Source organism: Mustelus asterias, chromosome 20 (genome assembly GCF_964213995.1).
Source record: "Mustelus asterias chromosome 20, sMusAst1.hap1.1, whole genome shotgun sequence".
Taxonomy (NCBI): Eukaryota; Metazoa; Chordata; class Chondrichthyes; order Carcharhiniformes; family Triakidae; genus Mustelus; species Mustelus asterias.
The window spans coordinates 9,193,029-9,211,781 of NC_135820.1; the positions used below are offsets into that span (position 1 = coordinate 9,193,029).

At 41.9% G+C, this 18,753-nt stretch overlaps 1 long non-coding RNA gene across 3 annotated transcripts; it reads left to right on the plus strand.

Annotated features, from left to right (window-relative positions):
* The first annotated feature begins 4,795 nt into the window (after positions 1 to 4,795).
* Positions 4,796 to 16,145, plus strand: LOC144508218 (uncharacterized). 3 transcript variants are annotated; one of them, XR_013500252.1, is made up of 5 exons: positions 4,796 to 4,862; positions 4,992 to 5,114; positions 12,721 to 12,816; positions 13,579 to 13,903; positions 14,509 to 16,128. It is a non-coding gene; the product is annotated as an uncharacterized LOC144508218 (long non-coding RNA). The 3 variants fall into 3 exon arrangements; XR_013500253.1 differs by lacking the exon at positions 13,579 to 13,903; XR_013500251.1 differs by lacking the exons at positions 4,796 to 4,862; positions 4,992 to 5,114; positions 13,579 to 13,903 and adding an exon at positions 7,388 to 7,806 and having other exon boundaries at positions 14,509 to 16,145.
* Positions 16,146 to 18,753: the final 2,608 nt, after the last annotated feature.

An 18,753-nucleotide genomic window follows, 5' to 3' on the forward strand; every position in this document is an offset into this window, starting at 1 on the left:
CTTTTTCCAGTTGCTCGGCTCGGCTAAGTCATCTCCTGAATCAGAATATTACCAAAATATTCTCCTAAGGAGTGTGTGTGTGTGTGTGTGCTTCTGGCATTATCCAGCAGGAGGTAGATTGGTAAATTTGTTTTGGTGCGCGTGCGTGTGTTGTGTGTATGTGTGTGAGAGAGAGGGATTGTAACCTAATCTCGCACAGGGTTGATTTAGTAAAAATGTGTGTATGTGTGAGAAAGAGGGAGACATTAAGCAACAGAGGGTGATTTGGCAGTGTGTGTGTGTGTGTGTGTGTGTGTGCGCGCGCGTGATTCTGACATTATCCAGCAGAGGTTAGATTTGGAAAAGTGATGTGCGCGCGACTCTCGCATCTGGACAATGACCTGGAGTTTGGCTAAGTCCACATCTGTAGCTCCCCGCGATAAACAACCACGCTACTTACATTTTCAGAAGTATTATAATTCAGAATGAATCCGGGTCTGACTGGACAAGTCAAGTCATGCCAAGCCACTCCCCCACACCCCCGCAATTGTGCCCCTCCACCCAGCCCGAAAAAAATCATCATTTTGCATTGCGAGTGCAAACAGAAAAATAAGGGAGCAGATTGCAATTGATGCCGATGTGCTCTTTGGAGCTACTGTTAGTCTGCTTCTTTAAGCTGCTGTGAATGTGCCAATTCCAATTGGTTTCGGGATGTTGATTCTAGTTGTATTGAAGGTGTTGGCTCCGATGGACTGGGGGCAATCTGTTCCTTCTTGGATAGATTTGTTCGTTGTTACCGGGGTCAGTGGACTAGTTGCAGCCATGGTTGTTGTCATATGTGCGGACATAACAGAAAATTCGTCATATTGGAATAAGCGGAGAGCTAAGGAACAACAACTTAGTAAAGAATTGTCCCTAACCTCCGGGCCGAATGCCGATTAGCATCGATTATATGCACGTCGGGACAAGACGGCGCATGCTGAAAGAGCGCCAATTTTGAACCTCCAATTGAGGTTCTGAAAGCTGAAGCTCTGAGTCGCATTGGGCCAAAACTTCCGTCATTTACGCCGGTGCTAGCTAAGTTTTTCCTCTTATTTATTTAGTCTTTATTTTTTGGTCTAGCTGTAGCGAGAAGAAGTAGCAGGCCTTCTTTGGCTGGCTTGATTTTTTGTAAACCTTTTAAGAAGTTGTTTACCATATATGCAATGCAGAAAGTAAAAGAAAGTTTAAAAAAATTGTTAGAACCTTTTCATGGCAACTAATTCGTGTAAGAATGTACGTTCATATACAACAAGGTGAAAGCCACTGTCTCGAATAAATTTCAGCATTTGTATTTTCCAATATATTTCAAGCAGTGTTTAATCCTATTTTAAGTGTTTCCTTCATGCAACATCGATGCTTGGGTAACTTGGCCACGTCAAATGCTGCAGGAAGTTGTATTCCTTTAGATGACGTACACAAGTCTCCTGTAATGTTCCTCCCAATTTTAAGAGTCTCCCTGATCCAAAGTCGATCCTTATTCAACAAACATGTTGATTTTTCATTTATTATCTCCGATTTCTTAGCTCATTGAGAGAAGGCTTTTACAATTTGGCTGCTAATTACATCAAATTAGTTTTAGGCAAACATTTCAAACTTGTTGCAGTTCCATTGTCTCCTCCCAGATATGATCGAGCTCGATAAAAATTCATTTTTTCAGCTCAGTTAAATTGTTAAAAAAAACGCGTCCTCACTAATCTTGAAGTCTACAATATTATGAGGGGCATGGACAGAATGGATAGTCTGAAGCTTTTTCCCAGGGTGGAAGAGTTAATTACTAGGGGACATAGGTTTAAGGTGCGAGGGGTAAGGTTTAAAGGAGGTGAACGAGGCAAGTTTTTTACACAGAGGGTGGTGGGTGTGGGGAATTCGCTGCCGGGAGAGGTAGTGGAAGCAGATACGATCGTGATTTTTAAGGGGCATCTTGACAAATAAATAAATAGGATGGGAATGGAGGGATATGGTCCCCGGAAGTGTAAGGGGTTTTAGTTCAGTCGGGCAGCATGGTCGGTGCAGGCTTGGAGGAACTAAGGGCCTGTTCATGTGCTGTAATTTCTTTGTTCTTTGTTCTTAGTTCCACTTGGCCCTCACTCTCGTTACAATTAAAACGTCACAAATCACCAGCACCCAAATAATTAAGCTTTCAAAATTCCTCTTAGTTGTCAGATGTATACAGGCCTGCCTGCTCCTGAGTGTGCTGGCAATTATACTATTTTTCTCTTTGAGTCTTCATTCTGTGTACATGGTTGCCAACCTCTCTCAAATTACGGGACTTTAGAACTTCACATGCGTATGATGTACACTGATCTCTCAGAAGACTCTCAGTCGTTTAACTAAGCAACTTGCCGCTAATAGGACGATTTGCACCTAGTTTGGGCGGCACGGTGGCACAATAGTTAGCACTGCTGCCTCACAGCGTCAGGGACCCGGGTACAATTCCGGCCTCGGGTGACTATCTATGTGGAGATTTCACATTCTCCTCGTGTCTGCGTGGGTTTCCTCCATGTGCTCTGGTTTCCTCCCACAGACCACAGTGGATTGGCCTTGCTAAATTGTCCCTTCAGGTCAGGGGGACTAGCAGGTTAAATGATTGGGGTTAGAGCGATGGGGCCTGGGTGGGATTGTTGTAATTGCAGGCTCGATGGGCCGAATGGCCTCCTTCTGCACTGTAGGCATTCTATGAATATTCTAAGATGCCTGTTAATCTCGTTGCTTGGAGTTCACATTTTAAGAATGCTAGCTACTGCTGGCGCTAGGCAGATTTCTACCCGGTGTTGGGCAGTTTGCATCCTAGGATGCCTTGTTAAATTCTTCAAACTGCAACTACCAAGCAGATTCATGTCACTTCGATTGCGAGCTGTCATAATTACCTCCTCTCGGGGAACCATAGTTATCAGTTCAAAGTTAAATACAATTCTGTGAATTTGGGGATTCATGCCTGGATTTGTACATGGTGTATGGTAGAAGCATGGAAGCATCAGCATTGCCAGCTCCATTCAGCATATTGTTCAGGACAAAGATACTGATTTACAGGTTTAAAGCTAGGGGAATCCTCGTATTCATAGAATCATCAAATCCTTACATGTAAAAAGAGACCATTTAGTCCATCGTGTATACACGGATCTCAACTCCATCCCAGGCCTATTCCCATAGCCCTACATATTTACTCTACTAACCCCTGACATTAAGGGACAATTTGGCATGGCCAATCAACCTAATCTTAGTATGGAATCTTCATAACATTGGATACCTGCAAACCGCCGTGCTCACAACGGTTCACAGCATGGAAGCATCTATAAAACAGAGTGATCAGCTCCCTGAAAACAGCATTGGCACCCATCATGATCACTGTCAGCCTTTGTTGGCATTATTGGACTACGACATGCTACGTAATTCCACCTTATAGACATTCACATGTCCTCCATTCCAAGGCTAGGTAATTACTGCCTCAGCCTTGATGTTGTCCCACACAGTGGAGATTCTTGGAGCATTATTATATATATATATATATATATATACACTCCATGCAACACTTAGCATCGCTTTGACCAATTTGTTAAAGGTGCTTAACTTCATACTGGATTGACCTACCTGCTCCATGTAAATCTTTCCAGTGGCAACATTCATAGAAATCATAGAAACCCTACAGTGCGGAAGGAGGCCATTCGGCCCATCGAGTCTGCACCGACCACAATCCCACCCAGGCCCTACCCCCACATATTTTACTTGCTAATCCCTCTAACCTACGCATCTCAGGACTCTAAGGGGCAATTTTTTTTTAACCTGGCCAATCAACCTAACCCGCACATCTTTGGACTGTGGGAGGAAACCGGAGCACCCGGAGGAAACCCACGCAGACAATGTGCAAACTCCACACAGACAGTGACCCGAGCCAGGAATCGAACCCGGGACCCTGGAGCTGTGAAGCAGCAGTGTTAACCACTGTGCTACCGTGCCGCCCGTGTATTCAATTATACATAATCAGCAGGATTGCACCGCAATGGCCAAAACCATAATTTAATCTAGCCTTGCCTCTGAAGACAAAACTCTAATTGACTGTCCTCTACAGCAGTCCAGCAACACTCCAGTTCAAAATTTTGGGGCTGTTGGATGCATCTTATAGGAGCAATATCATATGGAGAACAGCAGAAACAAAATCAGGCAGCAAGAGATTGCTGGGGTGAAAGATATGTCATATGAGGAGAGGCTTAGTTGGTTCGGATCATATTCACAGGAGTTTAGAAGAACGAGAGGGGATCTCATAGAAACTTACAAAATTATAACAGGGTTAGACAGAGTAGATGCAGAAAGAATGTTCCAAATGGCTGGGAAGGCCAGAACTAGCGGTCATAGTTTGAGGATAAAGGGTCACCCTTTCAGAACTCGGATTGGCAGAATTTGTTCATGCAGAGGGTAGTGAATATGTGGAATTCACTACCACATGAAGTACTTCAAGGCAAAACGTTGTCTGATTTCAAGAAGAAATTAGATATAGCTATTGGGGCTGAATGGTTCAAGGGATATTGGGGAGGGGGGGAATCGTGATATTGTATTCGATAGGAGCCATAATGGAAATTAATGAGGAACAGGCTCGAAGGCCGAATGGCCCACCACTGCTTCTAGTTTCTAAGTTGCTGTTATGTTTTTTACGTTTTTCTTTGCTGAGAAATATTATACATTTTCATAGTAATACCCACTACACCGGATATTGCGTTTCTGGTATTTTCTTTTTTGTACTGATGTTACAGTACTTCCTCTATGCTTTATATAAGGCAGACGGCTGATGATAGTATGTACGATCGAAAACTTGTTTTTGCGCCTTTGCTGTATCTCCACACAATGAGGTAAAATCTCCACGCAATTGAGATAAAATGCTTTTGGATGTTTTTCTCTTCAAGTGCTCTTGCAGGTAAAGCAGGTATATGCTTAATGTTGTACGAGTGCTTCATCGTATTCATGATTATTTCATACAGGAAGAACACATTCGTTGGATCAGAGTGGGAAAACATTGGATTCCTTGTGTCAGTGCCAGCCAGCCGCAGCAGCCACGAACCTTGTTCATTTTACTCATAGTCCTGCACGTATATCATGTTCAGGTAATTATACATGTCTCTGTTGAAAAGTGTTTTATTTAGTGCTTTTGTGCGTCCACGTATCGCTCAGAGGTTCATTCCCGATTCCAGCAGCTCTCTGTGTGAAAACCCTTCTCCATATTTCACCGTTGTTTATTTTCCCAATCGCCATAGATCAGTGTCCTCTCGTTCTGGAGTCTTCCATCAATAATAGCTGCTTCTCACGAAAATTTGTCTATTCACTTAATCGTTTGGATAGTTACATTATAATATTACTTACACCAAATCAGCTCTCATTTTATCTTTTCCGAGCAGAAACAAACTCACATTTGTCCAATATGAGTGCTTCCGCGTTAGTTTTTTTCTCAAATTAGTTCTTCTTGTTAGGAGAGCTTGTTGATGGTTCATACATTAAAGGTGATGTTTACTTCTATGGAAATTATTGTTTTGAAGTTGAGGTAACTAACATGCTGGACATTATACATTGCAAGAACACCGAAGATAAAATTGCAGTTCAGAAGTTTACCACACGTTATTTAAGAAAGGCAGAGTAGAATGGATGATAAAACAAAACAACAGGTGGATTCCCTTACTTGGAGAAATAGACTCGTCATGTTTGCACGTCGTTGAAAGAAGTGCAGTTTGATTTTGGAGTTTAAGCTAAAGCAATTTAGAAACGTTCAGTGAAACGTGGACGGATTCATCATTATGGAAAGGTTTGGAAATTAGAGTGATGCTCCGATTTGAATTATCTGCGTGTTTGCTGGGAGAGGATATTGGTTGCAATTTGTTCTCGTGGTGTTGTTAGCATGCTCCAGAATCAAGGGCTCATAGGATTCTTGGGAACTGAGAAGATCGTGGAAGGCCACAAGTGTTGTACCGGCAATAAGGGCTAAGGGAGGACCTGGGATCCAGTTATATAGCTCGAAGCAGTCTGAAGTCTTGAGTTCACACTAACGCTGGGGCAGTGCGAGTTTATTCAATCTGGCAGTGTGTGAAAAAGTGTGAAAAGTGCCTGTATTTACAGATGGGATTGACATTATTCAAATTTGTAGCGGAATTGAGAGAAAATGAGAGGAAAATGGAATAACTGGTCGTGAGCAGTGGTTGAGCATTTTCGAGTCAGTTCGGCTCTGCATAGCAAAGGAACATATCCACTCATTGTACATTTATCATCGATACCGCATTTTAGGGTGGTGTCATTCCTGTTTCATTACTTGTTACAATGATTTCATCAGGCAGAGTATACCTGCTTGGTTTTGTATTTGAGCAATATTGGAAAGATAATTTCATGATGCATTCTCTGTGTTAATGCCTCCACAAATCAAACTCCACTTCGTAATCAATCAGAACTACCTCCTCATGCAGTATAAATTGTTCACCATTATATTTGGGAAATTTGTTCAAGGGATGTGCCGTCTTTGTTGCCCATCGCTAATGCCCCTTGTTTTGAGAGGCTTGCCAGGTGATTGCCAATCAGCAGTTATAGCACTTCTGTGCGACTGGACGCAAATGTAGGTCATGCCAGTAAAGGATCGCAGATTTGCTTCCCAAAAGTCAATCAAATGGCGTATTCAGCAACAGTTGATGGATAGTCGTCATGACTCAGCGATGTATGGTTGTGAAGTGGTTAGCGTCCCTGCCTGTGAAACAGAAGCTGCGGGTTAGAGTCTCTCCCCTTGGAGGTAGTGGCTAACAGTGATGCGTTCCTGGAGGTGCCAAGCAAATCCACCGTCAAAACCCTTCCAGTACACCAATGGCAGGCAGTTTTATGGCAGAGATAATACTTGTCAACCATGTTTATGTGTGGTTTGTTCTCCTTCAATTTAAAGGCCTGGGACACATCTCGCTATGTAACGAGATTAAAGTCTGTCTTGCACAGCATTGGTGCACTAAGCCAAACCAACAAACAACAACGATGCCTTCAATTTCATAATTTCGAAATATAATTAAAATCCCACCAGCTGCCCTGTTTGGATTTGAAACATGGTTCACTGTCCCAGAGTTATTGCATTTCCTGTCCACTTACATTACCGCTTAAGTCAAACTCTTCTACATACAATTCCGAAAACTCTTTGCTCATCATTTTGTGGAAACTATCCCTGAAAGGTAATATATATGACACGAAGTACAGAAGATGGATAATAATTCGAAAATAATACAGAAAAATTCCACGCAGCAAATGTGAACCAGGCAAAATGGAACTTCCTCAAAGTCAACCTCCTCTCCCTCAGCATCAAAATGGAAACAGAAGTTAGACAGGATCCTACTGGCCACAGCGTCTTTCTTCAGCTGTCAGAGGGGAAGTGTGGCAATTTGAATGCAATGTCGGTACCACGGCTGCTGAATCAATCTTACCTTCTTCCTCTCCATTGACTGCAATCCCCCTGCCGTTCCTGATTGAGCAATCGTTTTCGGAAATGTGGTGACTCTGATCACAAACGAATATTAAAGCACACAATACCTTTCGCAAGGGAGGAAACATGTGTCTTGTCAGCGATGTTAAAATAAGGAACCAGCTAACAGGCTGCACATTTCCTGTTCACTGCAAGTTAGGGAACAGCAGAATTTAATGTACGTGCTTCTGTCAAATGCCACTCGATGCTCGGTAGGGGAATTTGATCAGCGGAATTAATTTGCAGCTGTTTCGAGACGGTGATAATGGCCCGAATTAAAACCACGTTGATTGGCATCTTGTACTTTGTCCTTTTTACACGTAAGAACCTGTTTTCATTCAGTCAAAATTTATCTGATTTTATTGCTGTTGTTAAGGCCTGAGTTGGTAGCTCAGACTGTGACACCCTGTTTACTGACCATTGTTCAGATTGGTCAATAATGGATGCAACCAACGGCTTGGCTGATGGTTATATCTAAGCAAAGTTCTCTTGCGGCCTTGTGAGTCGTCTCTATTGCGGTAGTTCAGCACTGATCACCAACACTCAGCAATGCCGAACCTTAATGGACCATACAACCCAAATCTGAATCTGCTATAAAAAAATCTGGAAAGGTGCAAACTTACAGTTTGTGTATCTGGAGACAGAAGCAGAATTAGTATTTCCGGTGGTTTTGCTTTGCTCGGTTCTAGGAAGGCTTAATTATCTGAGAGTTTTCCAGCCAGTCAGATGACAGCGAAAAAGAAGAACGTGAGAAGGGTGGAACGGGAATGTACGTGACTGGATGAAATAAGGAAGGGACTAAAAGGTGAAAGGCTTAAAAGGGACCGGTAATTTGTTAGGCTGCCATGCAAATATGTGTCAGGATACGTTTTGGTTGTTCTGTTGTTTTGACCTATTTGACCGTTATCATAACCTCTTCGAAAAGAAATAGCTAGCGAATCTGAAATTGGAATCGAATCCAACCGTTTTCAATTCAACCTGATAAACCCTGAAGTAGAAATTTCAGTCAACGACGCTGGGTGGCACTCATTTTTTCAGTGGCAGAACAATATGTGCCAGAGGGTTTAAAAATGCCAGCAGCGCTTGATTTAATTAACATTTCAACTAATACGTTGGTGAAGGATCAGAAGCTTTACCGAGCTATTTTTTAATGCTGTGTTTTATGGTCAAATGATTTAAGTATGCCCCCTGTCTAAGGCCAAATTTCTCATTCCTTTCTTCACATTTCCTTTCGGCGTTGGGGATAGGGAGGAGGGGGTAGGTGGGGAGGTGGGGGGTGGTGGTCGTTGGTTCTAGCAGAGCTTTAGTACATAACTGGTAACAGATGGTTCTCTGCACATTCGCATTTGCTGATGCTGCACAAGGGCAGAATTGTAACGCCGCCATATTTACATCTCACATCATCTTAAGACCATAAGACCATAAGACATAGGAGCGGAAGTAAGGCCATTCGGCCCATCGAGTCCACTCCACCATTCAATCATGGTTGATTTCAACTCCATTTACCCGCTCTCTCCCCATAGCCCTTAATTCCTCGAGAAATCAAGAATTTATCAATTTCTGTCTTGAAGACGCTCAACGTCTCGGCCTCCACAGCCCTCTGTGGCAATGAATTCCACAGACCCACCACTCTCTGGCTGAAGAAATTTCTCCTCATCTCTGTTCTAAAGTGACTCCCTTTTATTCTAAGGCTGTGCCCCCGCGTCCTAGTCTCCCCTGTTAATGGAAACAACTTCCCTACGTCCATCCTATCTAAGCCGTTCATTATCTTGTAAGTTTCTATCAGATCTCCCCTCAACCTCCTAAACTCCAATGAATATAATCCCACGATCCTCAGACGTTCATCGTATGTCAGGCCTACCATTCCTGGGATCATCCGTGTGAATCTCCGCTGGACCCGCTCCAGTGCCAGTATGTCCTTCCTGAGGTGTGGGGCCCAAAATTGCTCACAGTACTCCAAATGGGGCCTAACCAGTGCTTTATAAAGCCTCAGAAGTACATCCCTGCTTTTGTATTCCAAGCCTCTTGAGATAAATGACAACATTACATTTGCTTTCTTAATTACGGACTCAACCTGCAAGTTTACCTTTAGAGAATCCTGGACTAGGACTCCCAAGTCCCTTTGCACTTTAGCATTATGAATTTTGTCACCGTTTAGAAAATAGTCCATGCCTCTATTCTTTTTTCCAAAGTGTACAACCTCGCACTTGCCCACGTTGAATTTCATCAGCCACTTCTTGGACCACTCTCCTAAACTGTCTAAATCTTTCTGCAGCCTCCCCACCTCCTCAATACTACCTGCCCCTCCACCTATCTTTGTATCATCGGCAAACTTGGCCAGAATGCTCCCAGTCCCGTCATCTAGATCGTTAATATATAAAGAGAACAGCTGTGGCCCCAACACTGAACCCTGCGGGACACCACTTGTCACCGGTTGCCATTCTGAGAAAGAACCTTTTATCCCAACTCTCTGCCTTCTGTCTGACAGCCAATCGTCAATCCATGTTAGTACCTTGCCTCGAATACCATGGGCCCTTATTTTACTCAGCAGTCTCCCGTGAGGCACCTTGTCAAAGGCCTTTTGGAAGTCAAGATAGATAACATCCATTGGCTCTCCTTGGTCTAACCTATTTGTTATCTCTTCAAAGAACTCTAACAGGTTTGTCAGGCACGACCTCCCCTTACTAAATCCATGCTGACTTGTCTTAATCCGACCCTGCACTTCCAAGAATTTAGAAATCTCATCCTTAACGATGGATTCTAGAATTTTGCCAACAACTGAGGTTAGGCTAATTGGCCTATAATTTTCCATCTTTTTTCTTGTTCCCTTCTTGAACAGTGGGGTTACAACAGCGATTTTCCAATCCTCTGGGACTTTCCCTGACTCCAGTGACTTTTGAAAGATCATAACTAACGCCTCCACTATTTCTTCAGCTATCTCCTTTAGAACTCTAGGATGTAGCCCATCTGGGCCCGGAGATTTATCAATTTTCAGACCTTTTAGTTTCTCTAGCACTTTCTCCTTTGTGATGGCAACCATATTCAACTCTGCCCCCTGACTTTCCTGAATTGTTGGGATATTACTCATGTCTTCATTTTGCACTCACGGCAAAAATCACTATTCAATCAGATATTACTTGTTTCTAGATATTATAAAAATACTTCAGCTGGCTGTCTCCCCTCGCATCTCCCTATTCTTCATCTTTCTTCATTATTTCGCTGTTTGCATATATCTTCATTTTAAATTAAGAGTCCACCTGTCCATATTCTGACAGTTAGAAACTCAAACTTAAAAGCTGCATAGGGGACAGTTTTGTATCGGCGGCCTGTTTCGTTCTTCACCATATATCCAGTCCTACCCTCTGCGACGGTTATCAGGAATGATCATGGAACTGACAGTGGACCTGACCCCACTCAGCTATGGGGAAATTTCTGCCCATGTTTCGGTCATTAAGGATTTTTCCTTTCTGACTGTCCCGGAAGATACACGATATTTTTGTTTTGGGTAAGGTCCGACGAGATTCCTGGAAGCCTGGGCACTTCCGTACTCGTGTATTTCTGATTACCTCCAAGTCATAGAACAGAAGCTCAGAGAATCACTGTGCTCAGTTTGAAACGCAATGAACCAAAACCTCATGGTTAGTTCTAAGTATAATTTGCTATTTCAAAATGCAAGGAATTTAATGTCCGCTCTGCCATTAGTGTAGGTAACTTAAAGTCCGCAGTTAGTTCTCAGCCTAAATAACTAAATAAGTGTAATGAACTGAAATCTGCGGTTAGTTTCAAATGCAATAAACTAAAGGACTCTGGCCAGATGTAAGTGTCATTGCCTGAAAGGATGTGGTCAGGCCCAATCGCACTTATCATAAGTTATATGCTCTATTCTAAGTGTAATTATCATAAATTCAGCTATATTCTAGGTGGAAGGTAATTAAAAGTTGTGGTCAGTTCAAAGTGAAATGAACTTCAAATTTTGGTTAGTTCACATCATTATGAATCAAAATTAATCTGTCAGTTCTAATTTCAATTAACGCATCGTCCGTGCTGAATTATAGCTGTAATGAAACGAAAGCCTGTGGCCAGCTGTGAGTGCAATGAATCTTCTTGCACAATTTCAAAGCTGATTGCAAAATCTGGAGCAAGTTAAAAAAAAATCTTCCACATAACTCGAATGGTTCAGTCACACAGCATTCGTATCTATCATGCTTATCTTGCTATTCTGGGCGTTTTGTGATCTTGGATTGCTACTGTCGGGGTGGTCTCACATTTCCCACTCTCACGTGGGCAGTACCAAATGATCTACACAGTGAAACGAACAACATTTCACGCTTCACTATAAATCTCACCCAGGAAGAGTTTGTGGATGAATAGAGTACCATTTACAAGTGTGCGGCGGGCCATCACTCTCTGACTTCCTATTGCTATGTTGGACGGGGTAGATTTAATGGTGTGTAGTAGTGTCCAGACAGCAAATTGTCCCACATTCTTACGCATCTTTCCCAGTTTGTGGGAAACCTTCGTAATAAGGAGGTCAGAGTACAGGTCATTTCATCATAGAATGGTTACGGCGCAGAAGGTATTCATTCCTTTCCAAGCTTGTTCTCCGCAAAATCACTGACCCGACCTTTCCCATTGGCTCTTTCTGGCTGACCGTACGTTACACTTTCCCAGCACCAAATTGTTAGGTCAAACTATCCTATTGTTTGTCAAAATAGCCCTTCACAGAAATGTGCTGACGTGACACGTTTTACATTTTCCCCCATTCTCCGTTTACCTGCTTTTGTCTTTGGCTGCTGCAAACCTTCGATTTTACTGTGCAAAAAAATCTTCTAATGTCCCTCCAGCCCGTGAACCTTCAAAGATTTAATTATTTATCGATTACTGCCTCTTGCAAAGTTTTGGTTATGTGAACTGCAGCATTATTGGCTTGCCTTCCGCTGAGATAGCGAACAAATTCTGCAATCTCATCTTTACACCTGAGACATCTCTACCTCTGTAAGAAACGGCTTCAAAGGTACCGCTGGTACCTGGTTTCTGGTTATCTCATTGTGTCGAACGTAGCTCATTTAAAACATTTTTGGAAGGTTTTACGATTTTCAAGGACCAACACTAATATAGCTTTTAGCTGCTTAGTGCGATATCGGTTAAATGACCGGACTGTTCATTTGTGCTACAAGCTGACATTTAATTTTCATTTGATGTTGACCTCGATTTTCTTATTATGACTTTTTTAGGAGTAGGACGTTACATCGGAATAGCTTTCGGTATTCTTGTACTACTTATTCTCCTGTGCATCCTCCTCATATTAATCTGTGTGGGATGTGACAAAAGTAAGTTTTCCGAAATTGTTGGTTTTCATTTTAAATGTTATTTGCTATCGTTCTCGTCAGCAACGCTCTTACGTTAATTGTTGTTTTAGTATTTGGGTTGAAATTCAAATTATGTATTCAAATTTATTTCAAACCTTTATGATACATTGTTCCCAGCAATATTTAACTTTAACTCTTTACCAATGTAGTGCGTCTACTCATGTTAAAATATATATTTAAATGATGCGATGTCCTTTGCAAAGAGAACCGACATGTCCTCACATTGCATTTTGTTGAACTCATTAAAATAGGCCAGAACCATTTTTTGTGCTTTCCATACGACAATGCTTGATCACTCAGAGTCAACTAGCTTCATATTTATTGAAGCAAAGCTTGGTATTTTGGAAAGTTTGGCAGTTAATTCCAAGTTGCCACTGAACTGCTGCATTACTTGTGACAAAGTCTCCATCATTCAGCGTCAACTTGCCAACAAATCCGCTCTCTAAGATCATGCACTGCAAATTGTTATTCCATTTCCATTGTGGAAATCTGTCCGGATGAGCTTGTCATAAAGGTTTATTTTTTGAAAAGAAATGCACGAAAAAAGTCGATTAATGTTTATATGACCACGCGAGCATAACACATTCAATAAGATTAAGACTGATTTGCGAGTAATCTCAAATCTTCAACACCAGGTAACATTAAAAAAAATCTTCGTTACGAAGAATCAATCTACCTATGCCTTAAAAATATTCAAAGCCTCTGATTCCATTGCCTTGACAGGAAGAGATTTGCAAAGACTCTGACCATCTGAGATAAAAATAAACAAACGAGACATTCACCTCTCTTCCCTTTCAAAAGGCCGACAGCTCTTTTTTTTTATAAAGTGACCCCAGTTCTTGGAATAGATGAAACAAGCGCTCCACATTCAACTGGTCAAGACGCCTCTAAACCGCATATCATTGAATCACGTCACCTCTTACGCATCAAAAATCTAGCGGATGGAAGTCTAACCGTTCCTCATTAGAATACCCTCCATTTTCATACAGTAGCTTGGTAAACCTTCTCTGATCTTCTTCTAAAGGATTTGCATCCTTCCCTTAAAACGGTAATAATTACTTTTGTTGCACGTTTTCATTGAAGCACTTATCAGACCATTTCAGGAGTCATTCATGCTGTTGTGGGTTACGAGACATATTCACAGGGAATATAAGTTCCATACGCGTCATAGTGAACCAGCCCATAATTTCACTTTAATCACTACTGCTACGTGGTTATTCAATCTTACTTTAATTTATAAAGTAAATATAATTACGTTCCCACTTTCAATTGTGGAATTATGAACTAATTTCTCTGGACCAGTAGCCGACGCCCCCGGATTATCCCTGTAAAAACACAACAATTACAATGCTGTCCTACCTCCAAAATTCAAGTTACTGCTTTGATGAGGATTAATTGATTTGTTTTTCGTCTTTAGTGAAGTTGTTCGTTTCGATGTATTTTGCGATTTTAGCTTGTGGCAGTATTCAGGGGGAACAATTCGGGCTGCGTTTTTAAATGGCAAACAGGTGGAAATGAACTTCTTTATTAAATGTGTTCCTCTCTCCTTGTTGGGTTGTTCCGTGCCTGTGTGTAAATATAGAAACGCGTATGCAACGATGGAAAAAAATAGGAAATCTCTCTGAAACAATGTATTTTTTTTCTTTATCAAAGTGTGTGAAAAGATTTCAAGATATCGGGATAAAGATGACCAAATCCCTGCTACAAGTGCAGGTATTGTTTATGATAACCCAACTTTCATCAGTGAACCTGTCCAAGATCTGAAGGCATAGAATGGAATTTTAAAGGACAGATATTTCGAAGGGAATCAACAAGCAACATATAACTGCGACATTTAAGTTATTAGTGCTTATAATGCCACTGCCAAAGGGATAGAGAAAGGAACAGTCAGACTGACATGGAGAATAGGAAATTGGCTAGTGACGTAACATTGAGCCAAATCACTATTCTCTCTGTGAAATGGAGAAGACGGGGATATGAGCCGGATCACAGATTTTCGTTTCAAATTGAGTTAAATGGTGTAAACCAAGCCAGTTTTTTCCTCTTGCAAAGATACTGGAAATTATTTCAGGAGAGAAGTGGCATGAATAATTCTGCACACAAATGCTTGAACTGCTCTTAATCAGATCACAACAGACGACCCGAACCATCACATTACTGTGTCTAAACGGCAACTTACTCTGTGGCAATTCTGGGTAGGAATGCATGGCACCCGCATTTTATCACATCACCCACCCGTGCTCTTCTTTCCTGCAGGAACATGGTTGAAGCCAAATTTCATTAGCGACAGAGCAATGGCAATTCCCTCATCCATCACAAATGTTACCTGTTTTTTTTATTTTTTACAACACACATGCAGCCTATAAATAGTTATTGCTCCAAGCTGTTGGAGCACCGCACGTCCACTGAAGAACTCATTGCTTCAACTGCAGCGTCATTCCTGCCTGCTGGATAACTAAGAATGAAAAAAAAAACACAATCTTGTCTTCTTGCTTACGCCCATTTCCCTCGAAATAAATTTAAAATCACGAATTTGTCTTCCCATTCTTGATTCGCCCTCGAGAGGCAAAACGTTTGCCACCATTGATCAACCGGATGTCTTTAGTATGCCAAATATCTGCTTCCATAACTCATATATTTAAATATTATTTTATTACCATCGTTCAAAGATTTGATCCTTCGTACAATTCTTGTAAATATTCACACAGCCAAATTTCTGCACTTTCTAATCCAAACTCCTTCAGCTGAGCAGGAACATCCCGTTATATTTTTCAATTCTGGTACCTGCCGTTTAATGATGTATGCAGTTGGCATGCTCAAATTCCTTATTTTAATTTCATGCCCCTTTTTAAACCAAAGTCTCGGCTGCTTTGAGCAATTGCAGGGAAAACAGGTCTCTGAAAGGGCAATTATTTGTATCTGTAGCAATATTGACATTATCATTGTGCATGTTTAGGCCAATGCAGAATTCTGGATATTAACTTAGATTCGCTGAGGCTTAGCATAACGCACATAATTCTTAATTTGTGTGACAAAAACATTTAGTGCCATTCTCATGACGTTAAACTTGATGTAAGTAATAATAAGGTTGGAAATAAAAGAAATGCCTTTCAGACTGATGTTTACCTGGGTACAATATGTCCAATAAGCATTTTGTTTGTACAAATATTGATCAGTGCCTCCTCTGTCCCTGTAAAACAGATTTAATTGATCGTGAGTGTACATTTTCACTATTATGACAAAAATCACATTTTGAAAATAATAAATAAGATTAATGTCTTATGACTTCTACCTTAATCCACAAGTTATGATATAAATTGCATTTCATATTATTTTCAAAAGTGAAATATTATTAATGATTTTAACTTCCTGTTTTGATATATGAGATAATTCTTCATTGTGATTAGCTGCTTAGTGTGTTTGATGACATCGTTGTTTCTGGTCACCGAAATACACTGGAACTCACTCCAGACTTAAATCTATGGCTAGAAAATGAAATCTGTATCTCGGAATTACATGGACACCTTTCATTCGGTTTTACATTGAATGACATGTCTTCATCACTAATTGCACATCTTTGTCAGGCATGCATCACTGTCTCAGTAGGATGTACACAGTTCTCCAAACATGGAATTCTGAGAATGGGCCATACATAGGAAGGGTATATTCCTTTTGAATTATAATGTCAAATAGTTACCAAGTTTGTTCGGATTGTGAACAAAATTGATGGGGTTAAAAGAGAACAATGTTGCCAATTGACAGGTACGAGGCTATAAGAACATAAGAACATAAGAAATAGGAGGAGGAGTAGGCCATTCTGCCCCTCGAGGCTGCCCCGCCATTCAACAAGATCATGGCTGATCTGAAGCGAATCAGTTCCACTTACCCGCCTGCTCCCCATATCCCTCAATTCCCTTATTGATCAGAAATCTATCTACCCGTGATTTAAACATATTCAACGAGGTAGCCTCCACCACTTCAATGGGCAGAGAATTCCAGAGATTCACTACCCTCTGAGAGAAGAAGTTGCCCCTCAACTCTGTTCTGAACCGGCCCCCACTTATTTTCAGGCTGTTCCCTCTAGTTCTGGTTTCCCTTCTAAGTGGAAAGAATCTCTCTACCTCTACCCTATTGTAGCGGGATCCCTCTTTTTAACTCCACTGGGCTTATTTTAGGTTGGGTTCTCCGTCACCCAAACCCCACCAATACCCGAGTGATTCTCTCTCTTGCCGATGAAACAATGGCCACCTTGCGTCTACTTCACTAGAGTAGCGCTCCCAAGAGAGAGAAAAGGAAACTGCTGCCTATCCACTACCTGGCAGCCTTTCCTGAGTGGGCGGTTTCGAAGCGCCCAGGGTACCCTCAGTTCTAGACTCCGGAATTATGGTAAGGAATATTTATATTGTGACTTAGTCAGAGATCATTGGTGAGAAATTGAAAAGATCAAAACGGACTCCAACGGAAGTCAAAGATATATATATATATTAAAACATCAAGGTCAAAGGTCACCAAACACCAGGAAAACAACACACACTGCCTTATGCTCTATGAGACTATAACTATGCAAGGAATACTAAAACGGACGCAACGGAATTCTTAGTTTATACAAGTTTACCTGTGTCTTAAATTATGAAAGGTGCATGCAAAAGCCCCCCCCCCCCCCCCCACTTTCCCCAAAGCCTCATCCACTATGATGATCTCGGGAACTTCGCGAATTACCAGGGGATACTCACAATCCTAGTTTAAATTGTTCAGTGGGCTTCAGGCTGCGTGCTGGATACGACCGAGTGGAGAGTGCTGTCATGCTGGTCCGAAGAGAAAAAGAGAGGAAAATGGCCGGCCTGACCATCCTTTTATATTGTAAACTTGAATTCTTTTTCCTGCCAACTCCGCCCCCCTTCCAGCCGGCAGTTCCACAGACAAAGGCTTGCTCGTTATCTGCAACTGTGATCTTACAGTCCATAGAGACCAGATGGTCCCATCCCAGGTGATAGGTCCCTTGCTGTCCTGTATTGTTCCATCGGAGATCGTTTAATTGTTTTCCCATTAGGGAAATGGGCTTCTCCTCGCTCTGGGACAAGGCCATTATCACCTGTATTGAGTCCAGACCAGGTGCATTGTCTTGCTGCCGGCCTAGTCTGGTGATGTCGTCAGGTCCTTTTGTACTGCTGATAACCTAATCAGCAATCTGTCTGGTTTCTGGCTGCTTGCAATTTTTGGACTGGGCCCCTTCACACACACACACACGCACACACACAGGCTGGCTGGGTCCCTGGGACATTTTTGGTCAAGTCCTACAGCCAAGTGTGGCCACTTTCACAGTTCTTTAGGGTTTAAGTCCTTTTCCCAGCTCATAAAAAAGGCCTGAGTTGCCCGAGAAACTATCCAGCCCCTTCATTATCTTATATGTCTCTATAAGATCACCCCTCAGCCTTCTATACTCCAACGAGCACAGACCCAATCTGTTCAATCTCTCATCATAAGCTGCACCCCTCATCTCCGGTATCAACCTGGTGAACCTTCTCTGCACTCCCTCCAAGGCCAATGTATACTTTCGCAGGTAAGGGGACCAAAACTGCACACAGTACTCCAGTTGCGGCCTCACCAGTGCCTTGTATAGCTGCAGCAAGACCTCCCTGTTTTTATATTCTATCCCCCTCGCGATAAGGGCCAACATTCCATTCGCGTTCTTGATCACCTGCTGCACCTGCAGACTGAGTTTATGCGATTCGTGCACAAGCGCCCCCAGGTCCCTCTGATGTATTTTTTTTCCATTTAAATAATATTCCAATTTACTATTATTTCTTCCAAAGTGGATAACCTCACATTTGCCAATGTTATATTCCATCTGCCAGATCCTCGCCCACTCGCTCAGCCTATCCAAATCTCTCTGTAGAC